Source organism: Megascapheus bottae, chromosome 7, assembly GCF_031878675.1.
Source record: "Megascapheus bottae isolate mThoBot1 chromosome 7, mThoBot2.hap1, whole genome shotgun sequence".
In the NCBI taxonomy this organism is placed as follows: Eukaryota; Metazoa; Chordata; class Mammalia; order Rodentia; family Geomyidae; genus Megascapheus; species Megascapheus bottae.
In genome coordinates this window covers 56,497,667-56,518,733 of record NC_143515.1, presented here as the reverse complement: position 1 = coordinate 56,518,733, position 21,067 = coordinate 56,497,667, and the positions used below count along the sequence as shown (strand labels likewise).

At 35.8% G+C, this 21,067-nt stretch overlaps 1 pseudogene; it reads right to left on the bottom strand.

The window, feature by feature from the left end:
• Positions 1 to 17,052: 17,052 nt before the first annotated feature.
• LOC150060834 (polyadenylate-binding protein 1 pseudogene) overlaps positions 17,053 to 21,067 on the bottom strand; it is a 58,943-nt pseudogene continuing 54,928 nt past the window's right edge.

Genomic DNA, 21,067 nt, shown 5'->3' with positions numbered 1-21,067 from the left:
TTACCATTCATAAATTGAATTTAGAAATTAAAAACTCAGAGAAATGTAATCTCCAATGATCTTCTTTGCCTGATGTTAACTTTAAATTCTGCATATGTTGAATTTCTGTCTCTGCCTCTGCCTGTGTCTCTTAGCCCCTTCCTACCTCTGTTGCTCCCAAAATAAACTACTGCTGCTGATAGTACATCAACAAGTCCACACATCATCATCTAGTCAAAACTTGAGAATCACTTTGTGTATTTAGGCCAGTCATTCTGAATAGATTAAAAAAAAAAAGCATGGAGTAATGACCTTGAGAAGAGCCATTACCATTGTTCCTCTCTAACGAGGACAGTGCCTATAGCTAGATTTCAATGTCACTAAAAACATACAAATTATATGCAAACCCAAGTATGCTTCTGGAAAACCCCTGTCACAATTGCAGATCATTTTGAAATACAGGCTTTAGGCAGAGATGACACTTTTAGGACCATACTCTATTGCAGTCTATTTAAATAGTTTTCTCCCACTGACTAAAATTCTACATGTGTGTAGTCAGTTCACAATAAATAAATTAGCCTATCCAGACAATATCAGTTCTACTTATAAATTATTGAAATTAAAGTTCACCCTTACATTTAAATATGATTCTAAATCTATTTTGCTCCTCCACCAAGTCTTCAGTTTTGATGCCAAGTGTAAAAGGAAATAATTACTTAGAAGAGGCTCAACTAAAATATGAGTGGATCAGTAAAGTATGGTACATGTACACAGTGGAATCATACTCATCCATTAGAAAGAATAACATTATGACATTTGCAGGGAAATGGATGGACTAAAACAAATCATTTTAAGTGAGGTAAACCAAGTGCTCAGAGAGACAAATGGTACATGTTTTCTCTTGTATGTGAAATTCAAGCTAAAGCGTAACTAGATATGACAATTTACACAGAGGTCTATGCATGCACGTACAAACCAACTGTAAACAAAGATACACTTAGGGAGGAATCCAAAGGTATAGTGTAGTTCCTCTGAACATCGAAACTGCTACGTAGCAAAACAAATACCAGGAAATAGAATCACACTTTTGTTGCTATTATTGGTGGTGCTGGTGTTTGTTTTTGTCTTTTTTAGGGAGAGCAAATGGTGGACACAGGGTGAACGAATGCAGTCATGATATTCAATATACATACCGAAAAAATGAACGTGGCAACTTAGGAGCATGGATGGGAGTGGGAAAATAGGGGAATGAAAATGATGAAAGGAGTGATGTTATCCACAAAGCATTGTATTCAGTATCTGATTTATGGAATTGTAACCAATTTGTACAACTCCTGAATAACAGTTCTTTTAAAGGAGTGGCTCAAATTAAGATAGAGAAATGCATTTTTGAAATGGTAGTTACAAAATATCAAGTGTGGTTGAGTGCTTACGAACACCAAAGCTGGAAGAAAGCATGAATAAGTTTCACATTCAGTTAGCCAAAAATTTAGCGTGGAGAATACAAGAGAGAAAATAGAGTCTAAGTTATTATCATATAGGAGAGATTGTTTAGAAACTTGGAATATATTCTGAGGTATGAGATATCTAAGTATATCAATTTCCTGATAAAGAGATAAACTCTTTGATTACCCAAGGCCAGGCAATATCCATGAGTAAAGCTGACCTGAAGCCACTGCTTAAGGAGTATGAAATGACAAGAGCAGGTCTCTTCGTGCAGAAGGGATGATCGTGGATGTATGCCGATTAGGTAGCATACGGAATGAAGAAGACCAAAGAATGGCTTTGACATAGAAAGTCAGAGGAGACAATTGGCACCTCTCTCATAGCCTGTAGAGGATATACTAGAGAAATACGTTCATATCGATTGAATTATTTGGGTAAGTCTTGCCTGTCTCTTTCAAGCTCTACTGTTCAATATGATTAGGACTAGTGCAGACAAAAATGTGCATCATTATAATTCTAATGCCTAGAAATGACTTGTGTTCATAAGTAAGTATATGGGTATGCCTGTGTACGTGTATGTGTGAGTGTGTATGAGCTAAGAAACAAAATATCATCGTGATTAGGAAAAAATGGTTTAAATAATGGAGCAATTGTCCTTCAGAAGAATGATGTAGGCACAGATGTTAGCCTAGGCAGTCATATTTCTAATTATGTAAAAAGGCTCTCATTTTCCAAAAAGAACATTTTAATGATAATTTCTTTTAACTCTATTATAAATCATATCTTCTTTATAGCATAGAATTAATCTTGACAATTGATTATGTATAAAAATATAAAACTAAAAGGAAAAGTGCTTACGTCGCTGGAGAATGGGCTGGCTATGAAAATTGGGCCAACGTCAGTTATATCATAAAATTATACAAACATTTACATATATACACATATAGGTAAATATATATGGTAATTTGATGGATTTTTTACTACAGTTTGATGGTGGAGATGAATAGGATTAAAAATTCCTCATTTTGAAGTCATTCTTCTAGTATTCCTATGGAAATAATCAACATGTATAAAATTGATAAATTGAAATGTACTTGAGAAAAGGCAACATCTTCACTTTAAACAAATTATAATTAAAATCTAAGCATAATATATGATCTGTTACTCTGGTATTTTATGCATGTCATTTAGTTAGGTATCAAATTCATACCAATTCCAGATTGGAAGATCTAAATGTTGAAATAACAATCCTTATCTTCTGAGGTCATAAAGGTAAAGCATGCCAGAACTCGGGCTTGAGCCACAAAGATTTCCTGGTGACAATCCTCCACATTACCTGGAGGCTTTTATGACCATTCTTTCCTATGACAAAGTTATAAGTTCTCCTTTGAATTTTAGACACAAATATTTAACTCACTAGACCTTCCCATTGGATTGCAAATTAAAAATAAGCCAGACCCATACTTAAGTGGCAGTGGCTCAAGCCTAAAATCCCATTGTTTCAGAGGGTTAAGATCTGAGGAGGTCTGTTCTCTAGAGTCCTATCTAGGAAACTAGGAAAAAGCTGGAGCTGGACATGTGGTTCCAAGTGGTAGGGCAATAGCTGTGAACAAAATGTATAAAATCACCAGGCTCTAAATTCAAGCCCACTAACAATAACAATAATGATGAGGATGATAACAATAATAAAATTAAACCCAAGCAGTTACTTATTCCTTCTCTCTGAACCTGTTTGTGTTCTTCCACATTTCCTATTATAAGCTTTGAATAGATTTAAAAGCTCTCAAATTCTCCTTTATTCATGATGATAAATAAGTAAACAATAGGCACTGGGGTATCAATTTTAAAGGCTAAGCCAGCATTCTGTAACTCTAACAAAATACCTAAGATACTCTACGTAAACTTAATAGAGATTTGTTTAGGCTTCAGATTGTAGAGGTTTTGGATCATGGTCCCAAACACAGTCGCCATTGCCTTATGGGCTGTGGCACGAAAAAAAAAAGTCATGGCAAAATCATTAGATAAAAGAAGCTGCTCTCATTGTAGCAGCCAAAAAAAAAAAAAAACCACAAGAAAAAAAAAGGCAAAGGAGAAAGGAGACAAGAGCCTCCATATCCATAGCTATAGGATGAGAAAATGTACATGTAAGCCTTAAGTCTTCAAAGTTCCACCACCTCCCAATAACAGCATGGCTGGAGATTAAACATTCAACAAATGGGCCTTGGGTGGCCTCTTCTGCAAATCATACTAGCTATAGATGTGAAAACACTGAATTAACAAGATTTGAAGTACTTTAAAAATAAAGCAAAACTACATTATACATTATAGTTGACGCTACATATGTATATGTGCAGATGAGATAACACAAGAAAGAATATGTGTAAATTAAAATTTTGTTTAAATTATCCCTACGTTAAGTGGGAAAAGAGAAAGACATGCAACATGGTCTCATAATATGTAAGTCAGAAAGCCTTCTCTATGTTCCAAGAATGAAACCAGAGCATAACGCATTGCTAAGTAATTCTTCTAAAATAATTTATAAGCAGATACTAGATTTCTTTCCAGGTCCATTGCTACAACTTTAATTTCTTTTCAAAATATTTTAAAAGTGTCTATTTCTTTTTTGACAGCCAAGAATTGTAACAAACCTTCATAGAGAATTGTTTTCTTAGACAGAGTAAAAGTAGGAATGGGAGAAATTGAAGGAGTCCTTCAGAAAATGCCAACTTGTTAATGTCATTGAAAAGTTCTACTGCTTCCTGCAAGGAATTGTTTCCTCTAACCATCTCTCGGGACAAGTCTGCTAAAAAAGAGTCTTTCTCAAGGGGCCGGTTTTGACTAAGTCACTGTCTTTGAGTACGTAACATATTTGTTATTAGGACAAGGAAATAAATAATCATGTGTATGCAACGTATTTGTTTTAGGACAAGGAAATAAATAATCACCAGGGGTTTAAATCATGTAATTTTGAATTTAATGTAATTCATCTTGTAATACAAATAAATAAAGAATGTAATGTTGTTCAGATAAAGATTTACAATAGAACAAAATCTAGATACATAAGGCCATATTGTATGATGCTAAATTTAAGGACCTCCAGGATATAGAAACAAAAGCCATATAATGATTGTTGTCCTTATTGTACTATGTTATCTCTCATCTCTTTTGCTGTCCCTTGGTTATCTCATATTGTTACAATATTTCACCTTGTTATCGAATATATTTTATATATGCTTAATTGGGTATTTGAAATAGGATAGGGAAGGGGGGAAATCAAGATGAGCAGGAGGGGGTGAGGGAGGGAAATGGGGACCATGACATGAGAAAGGGTATCAATATTTGTGAAGTAACGTACCTTCTATCTGGTGAATATAATATAACCCTTCTATTAATTACAATAAAAATATATGAAAAAACGTATTTCTTAATGCAAGGATGCAATTTAATTCGAAAGCCACTGGAGACATGTGAGTTTTCCTGCTTTAGATGAGGAGTCAAGAAGGCTCAGAAGTGTGAGCATATATGTATATGTTTGTATGTATGTATGCACTTCCCTGCCTATAAAAAAGTAATATTATATGACACACTTACTTTCTCTTTTTAATTGATTTACTTTATTGTTATTATAAAGGTGATGTAAAAAAGAATTACAAATACATGACTCAGGTATTGAGTACCTTTATTTTGCACAGTGTCTTCTATTACATCGTTTCTCTCTCAGTCCCTCCCTCCTGTCTCCACCCACGAGTTATATAGTTCACTTTCATCAGATCCAGTGGGTCCCTCTGCTCCTCTTTTTAACCCTTTTTTCCTCCATTTCTGTACTCTCCCCCAATAAAGAAGACAGAATCGTCAAAAACTGAAAGCTAGAAAGAAGGAAGTAAAGAGAAAGAAAGAAAGAAAGAAAGAAAGAAAGAAAGAAAGAAAGAAAGAAAGAAAGAAAAAGAGAATGAGGGGGAAAAGAAGTCTTTTTTCCCCTATTTTGTAGTTAGTTTCAGTATGTATCTTATTTTATATTTATATATGAAGAAATGCTTAGGCATTTCACCTTTGTGTTTCTATAAGAGTATTCTCATTCAGTCTCACTGTACATGAGTGTCTAGAATAGCATATAATTTATTATATTCCAGTGAATTTTAGATATAATTTCCATATATCAGTGCCATCTGTCTCTCTGAGCTTGGCTTATCTCACTTAACATGATTTGTTCTAGTTCCATCCATTTCCCTGCAAATGAAACAAAGGAACTAAGAAACTTCTCCGAAGAAGAGGTAAAAATGGCAAAGAAACATATGAGGAAATGCTCATCATCCCAGCCATAAAAGAAATGCAAATAAAAACAATTTTGAGATTCCATTTTACCCTGGTAAAATTGGTCAACATTGTGAATTCAAACAACAAACATTGGTGGGGATATGGGGGAAAGGAACTCTACTGTAATATTGGTGGGAATGTAAAGTAGCATGATCACTCTGGAAAGCAGTCTGGAGAGTTCCTCAAAAAACTAAACACTGACCTTCCCTCTGACCCAGACATAACACTCCTTGGCACTGGCCCACAACATCAAGGGCCAGCATAAGATTAGGACACCTGCATAGCCATGCTGACTACCACACAATCACAATAGCCAAGATATGGAAACAGCCCAGATGCCCAGGTAGATGCATGAATCCAAAAAAAAAATGTGGTACTTATACACAATGGAATTTCACGCAGCCATTAGAAAGAATAAAATAATCTCATCTCTTTTCTTATGTAGTATATCATTGATGTGCTTGAGTTCTCGAAAAGGAATCTTCCACTGAACATTCTTTTAAAAAAAAAATCCTCCCTGCCAGGAGCCAGTGGCTCATACCATAATCCAAGCTACTCAGGAGGCTGAGATCTAAGGATCACAATTTTATCACAATTCAAAGCCAAGCTAGGCAGAAAAATCCATGAGACTCATACCTCCCATTAACAATCTAAAAACCAGAAGTGGTGCTGTGGCTCAAGTGGTAAAGCATTAGCCTGGAGCAAAATTGTTGAGGTACAATACTCAGGCCCTGAATTCAAGCCCAACAACTGACCAGAATTAAAAAAAAAAAAAAAAAAAAAAAACTCCTTTCTCTATGACCACCATCACTGAAATTGATGATCTAATAGAAGTGCGAAAGTGAGAGATATCTTTCATATTTCTCAATAACAGAATAGTATGCATTATTTTTTTTGCCAGTCCTGGGCTTCAGCTCAGGGCCTCAGTCTCCTTGGAGACTTTCTCAAGGCTAGAGCTCTACCACTTGGGCCTCAGAACCACTCCTGGCTTTTTTCTATGTATGTGGTACCGAGGAATTGTGCATGCTAGGCACTCTACTACAGGCCAAACTTCGACCTGCATTATTTTTTTTATCATGTATTGTCCACATTACCCTACCTGAAGATGAGCAAGACAGATGGAGAGATGCCAATAAAGGGCATGTATTGCAGGAGCATGTATTGTCCAATTTAGATATAATCAAAGATACCTTAAACCTTGTAGAAACCTGGTAGAAATCTAGTGAACACCCAGAGTGTGTCCTGTTGATGGGGATGATTGACTTCTACAAGCTCCCTATCCAATGACTAGCTTCAACCTCAGCCTTAAATGGTGAGAAATTGAATTCTGCAACTAAGAATTTACAACTGTACTTTGAGATTCCACCTTACTCCAGTTAGGATAGCTCTTATTAAGAAATCTTGTAACAACAGATGCTGGTAGAGATGTGGCCAGAAGGGAATGCTACTACCGTTTTGGTGGGAGTGTATATTTGTTCAACCACTCTGGAAAGCAGTATGACCATTCCTCAAAAGACCATGCATAGAGCTCCCCTATGACCCATCCCACTCCTGGGTATTTACCCAATTTCCATAAACAAGGACATATTATAGCTACCAGAACAACCATATTCATTGCAGCATTATTTACCATAGTTAGGATATGGAACCAATCCAGGTGCCCCTTAGTAGATGAATGGATCAAGAAGATGTGGTACTTATACAGAATGGAATTCTATGTTGCCATCAGAAATAATGACATCATCCCATTTGTAAAGAAATGAAAAGATTTGAAAAAAGTCATAATAAGTGAAGTAAGCCAGATCCAAAGAAACAAAGGCTCCATGGTTACCCGCATTTGTAATCATTAGTACATGTCTAGGATTCTCCAAGCAGAGGATCACAATAGTTCAAAAGCTATGTCCATATGTCCATATAGCATGAGGCTAAGCAAAATTAACTCTAGAAACAAGAGTTTCATCTCTGTATTTATTGTTCTTAATGTACTATGTGAGGCTCTTTCTTTCTCTTTTCTCCCCTTATGGTTTATCTCATGTTCTTACTGTATCTGACTTTGGTACCTGGTATATTATATTATATACATTTATTTGTGTATTTGAAATAGGGAAGGGAAGGAGAAAACAAGATGATTGGGAGGGGATGAGGGAGGGGAAGGGGTGGAAAATATGGGAATAGGTATCAATGTTCAAGAAGTAATGTACCCACTATCAGACAAATGTAACTGTAACCCTTTTCTACATCACCTCAACAATAAAATAGAATTTAAAAAAAGAATGTACAGCTGTGCAAGAAAACAAGCCAATCATGATTACAAATATGCTGTATAACAAACTATCTAAAACTGCAGTGCCTTGTAACTACTTTCCCCTCATTTTATTTATATTGGTATTTGGTTGGCCATGATGTAGGCTCTCTGAGACATATGCAACTCACTAGGATAATAACATTGTGATGATTCAGTCAGCTTCTCAGCCAGATAATTAGACTTTACAATTAGACAAATTTTGAGTCTTTTCAACATAGCTCATAACTGGATTTAAAAAGTAAATATAGAACACATGTACTTTAAATGTTAGAGAAATTCAACATATTGATATTAACTGAGACTTTATATCTTTTAGGTGTCAATCTTCTGCTCAAATTGTTCACCAAATACAAAACTATAAAGACTCGTGTATCAGCTAATAATCTACTTATTCTTTCAGTCCATGCAATATCTCATACATGTCATCTACTATGAGTTAGTATGTACAGTTTGATCAGGTATTTCTGTATTCTCCTAAACTTTTTAAAATATCCCTAGTAACAGAACAGAGCATCAGAACACCTCAAGATCCAGTAAAAGTCAGAATGTGCAGACCACAAGACACAGAGACAGCCATGAGATTGTCTTTCCCATATGAGAGAGCCAAGGGGTGAGATTCACATTAATTGATTAGTTCAACCAATGTTGCTCAGATTAAGAATTTGCACAATTTAATCACATGGCAGTATATATCTGACTTCTAAAATGATTTCTCATCTCTGCATCTTAAATCACACAAGGCTATCACACCCTATGATACAGTGGCACAGGACCTCTCACTGTCCATCTTTCTTCTTTCAGGACTGCAGCCTCACCACTCTGCCACCAGTTTTGCAGATTCACTGCTTACAAAACATGTTAGAAAATCAATTATGCCCCTTCTTTTCAACCTTTTGGTTACTCATTACATTTCCTCAAACTGATTAACATTCAGAGAAATTCAAGTATGACCCTTAATATATAGCTTCTCACAGGCTGTATCTCTTCATTAACAACACTTGTTTACCTAATAACCTGGACCTTTTCTGTTCCTTGGAGAAAAGCCTGTATTTTTTTTAACTCTGTCAACTCTAAAAACATTAATAGTAGTTGACACTTGTGTGTATCTGAGTATTAACAAAGGAATGTGCATTCCTAGGGCAAGATGGACATTCAAGAAAGATGTACCAAGACAATAAGCTTTCACAGAGCCTCTGTAGAACAGATCATCAAACCTAGGAGAGGGGTTAAGGGGGTTAGGTTGTTTTTTCACTTTGTGGGACTTGGATTTGAAGCTTTGAAATCACATACTGTACCACTGGAGCCTTGGCTTCACACTTGGTTTTGCTTTTTTCTTTGCTGTTGTTGCTAACTACTGTTATTCAAAAAATTCTATCAAAAAAAAAACACCTGGATGACCACAAGACATATATTAATTAATTAATTAATTAATCAAACAGAAAATTCAGTGGCTACACAAAATGAAGAGTATAAAGTACAAGGTTTGGCATATGGCTTGTGTTCTTCCCAAAGGTTCCCTAGGGTGATAGTATGGGAAGTAGTCACTAAAACACTTCTCTACTGAGAAGCCTTTGGGTGATTGAGGCAAGCCCTGGAAAGGGATTGTAGGACTCAGGCTTACTCTTCCTAGTTAGAAAAGCAGCCACTTGTTTCCTAGAAAATGTACCTCCTGCCATTGCTACCTGTGCCAAGAGGTGATGCAGACAGAAGTGGTCTTCATCTAGCTTCTACTGCACTCTGTCTGCTAGAGCTTCTACTGCACTCTGTCTGTAGCTGTCAGAGAATGCCTCACAGTTATAGCATTTTATTCCAAGGCAGTAGCAACTACAATCATGCACAAAATAGTGCGTTTTTATTTTCTTTCATTCTTGTTATATAAAGCAGTATTCTATATTTTTATATTCTCTATGTTTATATTATATCTTCATTAACAAATTATGGTCACTATAGTGATTTTTTAAATACTTCTTCCAAGTTTTATAGTTGAGTTAAAATGAACTTACATACCACCATTAGGGTAAGAGAACAATTTTAATTTGACTATATTTTTGCTTTCATTAGTAAGGTTTATACTTACATATGTTTTCATATTGGTTACCTCTCATCCTTTTGTCTTGACTTTGTTTCAACTTGAAAAAAAAAACTTTAGCATTTCTTGTAAGCTAAGTTTTGTGGTGATGAATTTCAATGACTTTTTCCTTGCAGTGCCCTTATTACTCCATTTCTGAAGAATGACTTTGAGCATCATATTCCTGGTAGGTGAGAATTTTGCTGTTTCTTTCTTTTATTGATTTGACTATGTCACCCCACTGCCTCTACCTGTAAGCTTCCATTCATGGTGTCTACTGACAGCCTCATAGCGGTGCTGTTGATGTTGCTCTCCTTTGGAGAAGACTTCTTGTTGATCTTACCATAGTTAAAACAATTATCATGCTAATACTTCTTTCAGTATCTGGACTTTCATACACTTTCTGTCACTTTTGGATTATGCATATTGAGTATATGCATTCTATATTCAATGACCTAAGATACTTTTAGATTAATTTTTTAATGTGGACATGACATATATATGTATTTTATATATGAATATAAACATTTATATATATTTATATATCCATACATATGTGTATATATGGATATATAAATATGTAAAGGTGACATACAGAGGGGTTACAGTAATATAAATCAGGTAATGAGTACTCTCTCCCAGTTTTTCCCTCCCTACCCACAAGTTGGGTAGTTTGTTTTGCATCAAAACATTTCATATCACTGCTGCATTCTTTGCCCTTAACCCCATCCTTTCCGTATGTCTCCCTCACACTCCCAAGGACAGAAAAACTAATACACAAGAAAAAAGGTAGCAAAAACATAAACAAAATAAAGCAACAAAGAAGTAAAAACTCTTGTTTCCATTTCTTGGAGTTCATTTGAATATGTTTTTGTCCCAGGGCTTGAACTCTTGGCATCGGCACTGTCCCTGAACATTTTTTGTTGAAGGCTATCTCTGTACCACTTGAGCCATAGTACCACTTCTGGCTTTTTCTAAGTGGTTTACTAGCAATAAATGTCTGATGGACTGGCTTTAAACAGTGATCCTCAGATTTCAGACTTCTGAGTAGCTAGGATTATAGCCATAAGCTACCAGGCTGGCTCAATAAATATTATTTAATGTAATCATATGCACATATCTATTGAGCCTTTGAGATCCTTACTTAAAATATTAATTTTTGATATTTTGTCATTATTAGCTTGGAGACATGAATTGACAAAACTGTCAAAATGAAGTTTTTAAAGAAAATTAACATGAAAATCTTCTTTCTTCATCTTTATACAATGTCTTCAACATGTAAAGATTTTTTTTTTTTGCCAGTCCTGGGCTTGAGCTCAGGGTCTAAGCACTGTCCTTGGACTTTCTCAAGGCTAGAGCTCTACCACTTGAGACTCAGCACCACTTCTGGCTTTTTCTACATATGTGGTACCAAGGAATCGAACCCGGGTCTTCGTGCATGCTAGGCAAGCACTTTAACCACTACGCCAAACTCCTGGCCCGATGTAAAGAATTTGTAGCAGGATCCAGGGAAAGAAAACAGGAATTAGAAGACTTGTCAGAGTTTGATTTTCTTTCACTTCTTTGATGTGCAAAAGACATTGTGCTGTCTGGAAGTAGGTGAAGATGTTAAGTATGAACTCATTGATTGCAGAGGAGTCAGAAAGGAGGGGTTTATTTTTGCTTCCCTTTGTCCCATATTCAGTTTTGCTATTGCATAAGATGCTTATCAACATTAATTTTAGCCTTTGGAAAATGTTTTGCATAACATAAAATTATAATCTAGTGTCTAAAATTGTTGCAGCCCAGAGTTTCAAATACATTTATGAAGATGAATCATTTCCTTAACATACACCACTCTGCTATTTGAAATGATTACTTATGAGACAGAAGCAATGCATAATTAAAGCATCATGTGACATTACAAAAAGGAAATCAATGAAATTCAAATAACAAATGGTTTTTCCGCTCTGCATGGAAGACAGGAGCGATCTGCAACTCCTCATTTTCGGAAATGAATGGGTCTTGAGTACCATAGCAATATGTTCCAATAATAAGTAGAAATATTTCAGCATCACAAAGGAAGAGATGTGCTGAGGCCAATTGATATTATCTTTGGATTATGAGTCCTTTAAAAAAGCTATTACTGGGAATACATTATCAGTATAGAATATAATCTTTGTTTGCATGTGTGTGTTGTGTGTACATGTATATATGCATGTATGTGTGCAGACTTACATTTGCTTTTACATCTCTTAGAAAGCTTTCAAGTCAACATTGTGGGCAAACTCTAAACAGCAAGGAAAAAGGAAAAGAGGCCCTTTCACATACATTCTAGTTTATAAAATTCTTGAATTTGACATTTTTAGGCGTTTACTCCAAACAACCACCCAAATACCACTGTGAATACTCATGAAATACAATAGAAGCCATCAACATCCAACATACTGACATAACCAGCTACAAAATAGTTCTCTCTCAGGCCTAATGAACCTTCTTAAAGAAGTGCTATTTGCACACAAATTCAGATGAGTTCTGAGAGGGTTTGAAAGGGAGGGAAATAAATTTTTATTCTGAGGTGTATGAGAAACTAGCTTGTACAGTTTTCAGGGCATGCTGATCTATTATTTTACTTCTTTTCATTCTATTGTTAGGCCTTATTGAAGCTCTTGTCACACAATATCTACTGAAGTAGACATTGAACAAAGTAAATAAACCCATGGAATATAGAAATAGAGTATGAAGTTAAAAACAGCTGGACTTGGAAATACATATGCTAGTAAATATTGCTCATCAATACTTGAGATCTCCTTTCAGCCTAAGGAATTGTAACGTCTCTCTCAGATTAAACCTCTTCTTTCTGCTCCTTCCATGGTCCATGAATCTACTTTCTAATGACAACTTTCAGGAATAGTTTTGGGTACTAAGTCAGCACAGGATGGCATTATGACGTAGAAAGGCCATGTACCAAATATCAAACCCTGCCTGCTATATGCCTAGATAGAACTTACTTGTTGACACTGCACTAATCCAATGATGAGCCTTGAGGAGCATGTCAATCAAGCCCGAAAATGACAGCGCATTACAATACAGTATCTATTATCTCCTTAAAAGAGATATAATTTACTCTGGCATGTATAAGAACACTCCCCATAACTTGTTCAGGCCCTCTTTCACTCAGGTTCTTCTGAAATCTCTCTTGAATCCTAGTTATATTATGAGCTCCTTCAGGAAGACCTAATCAGAATTCTTTTTATCTTCAGGTAGTAATACAAAGAACCATGATATACTAGTTGACTATTTTTGCAGTGACACTTTATGACAAATAATGACAAAAATTGAAGAGCATCCAACTATGAGCATCTATTTCTCACCTGATCTGCATTCTAGCTACTCTCATTGTGCTACCTTGGCACATACATCTTCAGAGTTGCTGAACTTTGTTCCTTATGGAACACAGGTGAGCCAGAACTGGACAGTGCCAATCTGGGATATACTTTTCCCAAAGTATAGATTAAATCCTCTTCAGGGAAAAGCCAAAAACATGTGATGTTGCCAAAATTCTCAGCTCGGTATTTAAACACGGTGTCTTTCATCTTTCTCGGCAAAAAGCATCCCTTAGCTTAACAGAATATCTATGTGTTCGAAACATGTACTGCAATGAAAACAGGGTGGTATAAGACATAACTATACATTAAGAAATACTCTAAGTTGAACATTGTCTCAAACACAACAGTGTTCATATTTTTTCTCATTGGTGAAAATAAAACTGGATACCATTCCAAGGATATCCAACAACTCGTCCTTAAAAGTTCATCAAAACTTTGCATCATGCATAAGTGCCATGCATAGTTATGTATTTCCCAGAGAATTATCAACTAAAAAATACTTCTTAACCATTTATTATCAGAAAAAGAGAAAGAGACAATAATTTAGTGACTAAATTTCACTGGGAATATCCTACTTAGACATCTATCCTATCAATGAGGGCTTGCTTCTTGAACACAGCCTACTCTGATAATTGAGACTAGTTTCTTAACACATTGCAATCTTTATTTCTCAACTGAACTTTCTGGAAGGCTTTTCATGTTTCAGTATCAGCCTTGTCCACTTCCACAATATGGATGTACCATCTGTTTCAATTCTCTGTTTCAGAATAACAAACAACCTCAAAATCCAGTAGCTAAAGAGAACAATGACTGAAATGTCTCACCATGTTTAGTTGAGTGGAGTGACTTTTTTTCTCCAGCTCATGTGAAGAGATTTATTCTTGTGACTGCATTTGGTTGAGAACTTGGCTCAAGCTAAAATGTCCAAAATGACTTCAGTCAAAACTCTAGTACATAGGGCCTGGAGCCTGGACTAGTGGGAGAGTGCTTGCCTAGCATGCACGAAGACCTGGGTTCGATTCCTTGGTACCACAAACATAGAAAAAAGCTGGAAGTGGTGCTGTGGTTCTAGTGGTAGAGCACTAGCCTTGAGAAAGCCCAAGGACAGTGTTCAGGCCCTGAGTTCAAGCCCAGGACTGAAAAAAAAGGTCTAGCAAATAATGTTGATTACTTGGTTACTGCAGGTACATTCTCTTCTAAATGTTTTACTTAAAAAACTGTCATCATTCCGAATGCCCTACTAGATTTTTCAGTGACAAAAGGTTTACCCCCTAAAGAATAAACTAAAGTAATACCAAGCCTATGTACTTAAGTGTATACAGACAAATAATGGTGGGTAATTTCCTTACTATCTCTCCTACTAGATTAGTTCAAATTCATTAAAATACAATCTTTCTCATCTTAAAAATAATACTGTGTGTATATATAAGCAATCTTTTGTGATAGTAATCACATTAATAGAAATAAAGACCCTACAGTATTCAGTGATATAAGAGAAAGAATCATAAGAAAGAGAAAAGGCAAATTGTGCATCACATGAATATACAGACATAAAATGTTTTCTACCTTGTTCAGTGCTTCACATCTTATAATAAAAAGTCCAAAGTGATCACTACTTTCTCACCTAAATTAAGTATTTCTTTGCCAGTCCTGGGCTTGAGCTCAAAGCTTGAGCACTGTCCTTGGACTTTCTCAAAGCTAGAGCTCTACCACTTGAGCCTCAGCACCACTTCTGGCTTTTTTCTATGTATGTGGTACTGAGGAATCGAACCCGGGTCTTTGTGCATGCTAGGCAAGCACTCTACCACTAGGCCAAACTCTTGGCCCCCTTAAGTATTTAAAATTATTTTGTTCAAAGAAAGTATCTCCACATTTTGGTATATACTTGTTAGAATTTGAATTTATATATCAGAATATCTTCCCTTTATAATCTCCAGTACAGTATATACTAATTTTTAACCAATCTCATGTTATTGTATCCTCAGTTATAATAAAATCACATGACTTAGAGATAGATTACATGTGAATCTTATTTGATGTGAGGTTGGTAATAATAAATTATTTTTCTACTATTCATTTCAAATATATGTGGACATTTCCAGCACTGATCTTTTATGGTTTCTTCAAAAAAATTATTAAAACTTACCTAAGTCTCATGCCTTACAGAAAAATTCAGTGACAAAGTTAATCTAATCTTTATTTAAAGTTACACAATATTCTTTAGAAAGTAAGTTGTTCATGCATCTTAGGAAATTGCTATTTGCAAATTTTCTATGCATGATCATGAACTATCTTTTAGACTTGTACTAAACAATCTCAGCCTCAATCAAAAGACATAAGCAGAAGAATAAGATATGACTCTACAGCCATTTCAACAGACTTGAGGGACACCAGCCATATAAAATAAAAACCTCCCTCTTTGGGAAAGAATATTTAAGCATTGTTTAAGTAAGAGATGACTTTTCTCATACTGGTTCCATGAGTAAATAACACCAGGCCACACTAGTATGCACTGTTCTTTGCTAAACTATTTGTTTTTCATTATGTAGATACCCTCTTACTGGGCTGTGCTACGTATTGGGACTCACAAACTGATGTGGAATCGAGAGCTAAAAGAACACTGTGCTATTATTAAAAGTAGAGGAAAACATATTTCAATTAAATCTCTATTTCAATTTTTCTCTATTATATTTTCTGAAGTCTAGATATGGTTCTTCAAATTAAATGAACTAAATATATGCCAGTGCTTTTAATATAATTGGTTAAGAATTTGACTATGAGCAAAATTCAATTTCTATTGATTTGTACCTCAAAATCTAATTACTATTCTTCTTTCATTTATAATTTTAAACTATTAATAAGCATTCTATTTAGAGTAGTTCTGTAAGAGATCGCTAACATCACCATTACCTCCTAGATTTTTGGAGGATACCAGTGTTTTAATTGTATGTGGAAATATGCAATTGCACAATATAGGGGAGAAAATAAAATGAAAGTCACCATCAAACCTATACAAAGATACTCAGTATATGTGTGAACGCTAGAGCAAAAGTGGGAGTTTGTCCTGAGAACTGTGTAGTGAATATGAATGGGTTTCTAGGAGGCACATGATAAACAAGACTCATCATATTTACCAGGAGTCATAGACACTAGGAGAACTGAAATGACGGGAATAAAGAGTAGTGTAGCTTAGCAGACCTGCCAATGGCTGTTAGTATTAGTTATAACTATACAAAAAGACAAAATAGGAATGTAAGTGAAAAAGGTACAGAGAAAGGAGCATAGTACAGAAGCTAGAAGGATCAAAGTGGGTTTGTAAACACAATCTAAATAAAGCACAGAAAGATGAGTGACAGATGAAATCAAAAGAACTTACAGAATGTAAAAATAAATAGACACAGACATTAATGCTACAAATTTGCAAATATTCCTTCCTGTTTGTTAACTGGGTAATCAATAAGACTGCAGAAATGATGGGATAATGAAGATAAATATACAAAGGACAGAGGGACAGAAAGATGATAGATAAGTAGACATGCATAGAGAACATCGTATAACATTATATATGATAATCATATATAATTAAAAAACCAGTATAGCACAGCTACAGCTTCATCAACCTTGGAACGCAGAGACTCTGGAGACTCAAGCATATGAAGTAGTTCTGAATTATCCATCTCCAACAACATGATTTTACCAGCAAGAGTGGGGTGCATGGCTTGGATAAATGGAAACAGGCTTTCACCCAACATTTGCTTTTGCTCTTGAGGGGGGGAGCAGATGCCAACATGGAAGCAGTCAACGGTTCCTGACCTTGTACATGGACAGCAGGCTGTTGCAGGGTAACTTGTGGCTGTGCATTAAGATGTTGCTGAGGATTGCGGACACCTGCAGCGTATTTATACTGGGGAACCGTGCGGACAGCAGGAGTGGCTGCTGTAGCAGCAGCTGCAGGATGTGGACCCATTGTTTGTGTTGATGTGTTTGCAGCACGCTGTGTGGACATGACTCATGGAACCTGGGAAGAAGCTGGTCTCATAGTACTAAATGGTGGTCTAGGAGCGGCTGGGCGGTTAGCACCGGGAATAGTTTGGAATGGATGAGGTATGGTACCCTGAGCAGTCCACCGAGGACTTGGTCTTAGTTGAGCAATTTGGCTAGGAGGATAGTATGCAGGCCGGTTCTGAGATGTGGGATAGCTGCCATGAAGTAACCTGAAGGAGGTGCTGGCTGGTAGGGGTTAATTACAGGGTTGGGCACAGCTAGTACACTTGCCATTCTCTGCATATACTGATTAGTGAGGTGAGCCTGGCGCTCTTCTTTGCGATGCTTGAGTCTCCAGAGTCTCTGTGTTCTGAGGTTAATGAAGCTGTAGCTGTATTATAAGCCAACCAAGCTAAAGTGGCTGCCCAGAAAGCAGTTAACAGTGCCACTGGGGTTCCAACTGCTTAAAAATTGATCAGGGACCATGAAAAGAAACTCGTGCTTCACCGAAGAAAAAATATCTAAACATCGAAAAACTTAAATATTATGAAAAAAACATTGCAAAATATAAAATAAATAAAAAAAGGAAAGGAAACTTTGAACCTTATGTACCAAGCACATGCCAGGTCTAGCAAGCAGTGCTAGTCCTAGATTACTTGATTTAAAAACAAACAAAAAAAAAAAACCTACAAAAAATAGTAAAATAGTTTTCTTGATCCTGGCCATTCTAACTGGAGTGAGGTGGAATCTTAGAGTTGTTTTGATTTGCATTTCTTTTATGACCAGAGATGTTGAGTATTTTTTTCATGTGTCTATAGGCTATTTTTGTTTCTTCTTCAGAGAAGACTCTCTTTTAAGTCTTTGGCCCATCTTTTAATGGGATGGTTGTTACTTTAGAGATTAGTTTTGGAGTGATTCAATTTTTTGAGGTGTTGATATATTTTAGATATGAGGCCTTTGTCCGTTGTATGGTTGGTGAAGATCTTCTCCCACTCTGTAGGCTTCCTAATTAATTTACTAGCTATGTCCTTTGCCATACAAAAGCTCTGCAGTTTAATGCAGTCCCACTTATCCAGCCTTTCTCTGATTTGTTGTGATTCTTGGTCCTTATTAAGAAAGTTTCGACCTGTGTCAAGGAGGCCTAGTGTATCTCCTATTCCTTCCTGTAAAGATTTCAGTGTATCCGCTTTTACCTCGAGGTCTTTGATCTATTTGGAGTTAATTCTAGTGCAGAGTGACAAAGAAGGATCCAACTTTAGTTTTCTATAGGTGCTTAACCAGTTCTGCCAGCACCACTTGTTGAAGAGGCTATCTTTCTTCCATTCTCTTGTTTTGGCTCCCTTGTCAAAGATTAGGTGGCCATAGGTCTGTGGTTTAATATCTGGGTCTTCAGTTCTATTCCATTGGTCTTCAGGCCCGTTCTTGTGCCAGTACCAAGCTCTTTTGATAATTATAGCTCTGTAATAGAGTCTAAAGTTTGGTATTGAAATTCCTCCTGTGCTGTTCTTTCTGCTCAGAAGTGTTTTTGCTATACGGGTTCTTTTATTATTCCATATGAAATTTTGGATTGCCTCTTCTATTTCTTTAAAGAATGACATTGGGATATTGATGGGTATTGCGTTGAGTTTGTAGATAGCCCTTGGCAAGATTGTCATTTTCATGATGCTGATTACACAGATTCTGGAGGGGATGTGGCCAGGAGAGATCATTACTACACTGTTGGTGGGAGTGAAAACTCGTTCAACCACTATGGAAAGCAGTATGGCAGTTCCTCAAAAGACTAAACATTGAGCTGCGCTATGACCCAGCAATTCCACTACTTGGCTTTTACCCAATCATCCAGAAACAAGGACATACTAAACCCACTAGCACAACAATGTTCATTGCAGCACTATTTACCATAGCAAAGACATGGAACCAACCTAGATGTCCCTCAGTTGATGAATGGATCAACAAGATGTGGTATTTATACACAATGGAATTCTATGCTGCTGTCAGAAAGAACGGCATGGCCCCATTTGTTAGAAAATGAAAGGACTTAGAAAAAATCATATTAAGTGAAGTAAGCCAGACTCAAAGGAACTTAGGCTCAATGGTTTCCCTCATTTGTCATAATCAGTAGAAACCATGGGCTCTCCTAGCAGAGATTTGCAATAGAGCAAAACCTTTATACATAAGGCCATATAGTATAATGCTAAATGAACGGACCTCTAGGATATAGAAACAAAGCCATATAATGAATGATTGTTGTCCTTAAGGTACTATATTATCTCTCATCTCTTTTGCTGTCCCTTGGTTATCTCATATTATTACAGTATCTCACTTTGTTACCTGATATATCGGATATATTTGTATTTGGTTATTTGAAATTGGATAGGGAAGGTGGGAAAACAAGATGAGGAGTGGGGGTGGGGGGACGGAAATGAGGACCAAGACATGTCAAAGGGTATCAATGAATTAATGCACCTTGTATCTGGCAAATATCATGTAACCCTTGCATTAAATATAATAAAAAATATTAAAAATTTAAAAATAGTAAAATATAAAAACAAATTAATGTTTTATAGACCCTGGGAAAAATAATTTTCAGCAAAGTACAAAAATTTAAAGCATTCCTTTCTTTAATTTTGTAATTCTTTACTGTGGAATAGCTCAGGATGTCAGTTCTAAGTAACAGAATTGATAACTGTGTGAGGAAATGTAATTTGGATTATAAAATTCTTGCTTTAATAAAATTCCTTTAACAGTGAAAAAACAGTATAGAAAGCATACATATATATATATATATGAATGACATTGTACCTAAATTCTGTGAGAAGCAGGATGTTTTAACAGAAAAGAAAGATAGAAACCATTGCAGTGAGTATGTAACTAGATAGCTCTTTTTCAGCTCCACTGTCCTTTACAAGGGCTATTGGGGGGAGCTAACAATAAAGGAAAAATGACATGTTCAGCAACTGTGAAGTACAAAAATGGCTTATAATGAATGATCTGTTGTTAGAAATGACTCATTACTTGAGATAATTGCAGAAACTCCTTATTATCCTGTACCAATATAGAACAAGTATATAAAATAAATGAAATACAGTCCAATTATTAAGTTGAGATATGCCTGAAAGACATGTTTCTCTCAATGTAACTCTACCAGCAGGAATATTTACGTAAGCTTAAGATTCTTATAATTTAAATATTCAAACAACAAGACTCAAAGAACTAGCAGGAACTAAAATCCATTTTGTTCAAATTGAACCTGCAATATATGAAGTTAATAAAAATTATTTTCAGTATTGGAACTTATGGTACATTTTTAGCAGGTGCTCTACCTCTACGTCATGTCCCCATTTCCTTCTGTTTTATGTTTTGTTTTTCAGACAGACTCTTGCTAACTTTACTCTGGCTTGCTTCCAACTTGAGATGTTTCCACTGTTATCTTCTAAATGCCTAGAATTACAGACATTCACCACCATTCAAAACTTTAAATCTGAACTTTAATTCCCCCTTTAATAAAATTCTTCCTCTGCCATTGGAAAAAGTGGCTTGCAATTCTCCAGAAGTGTTCAAATGTGGCAGTGAATATTTACAATTATTTTGTGGAACTAGCTT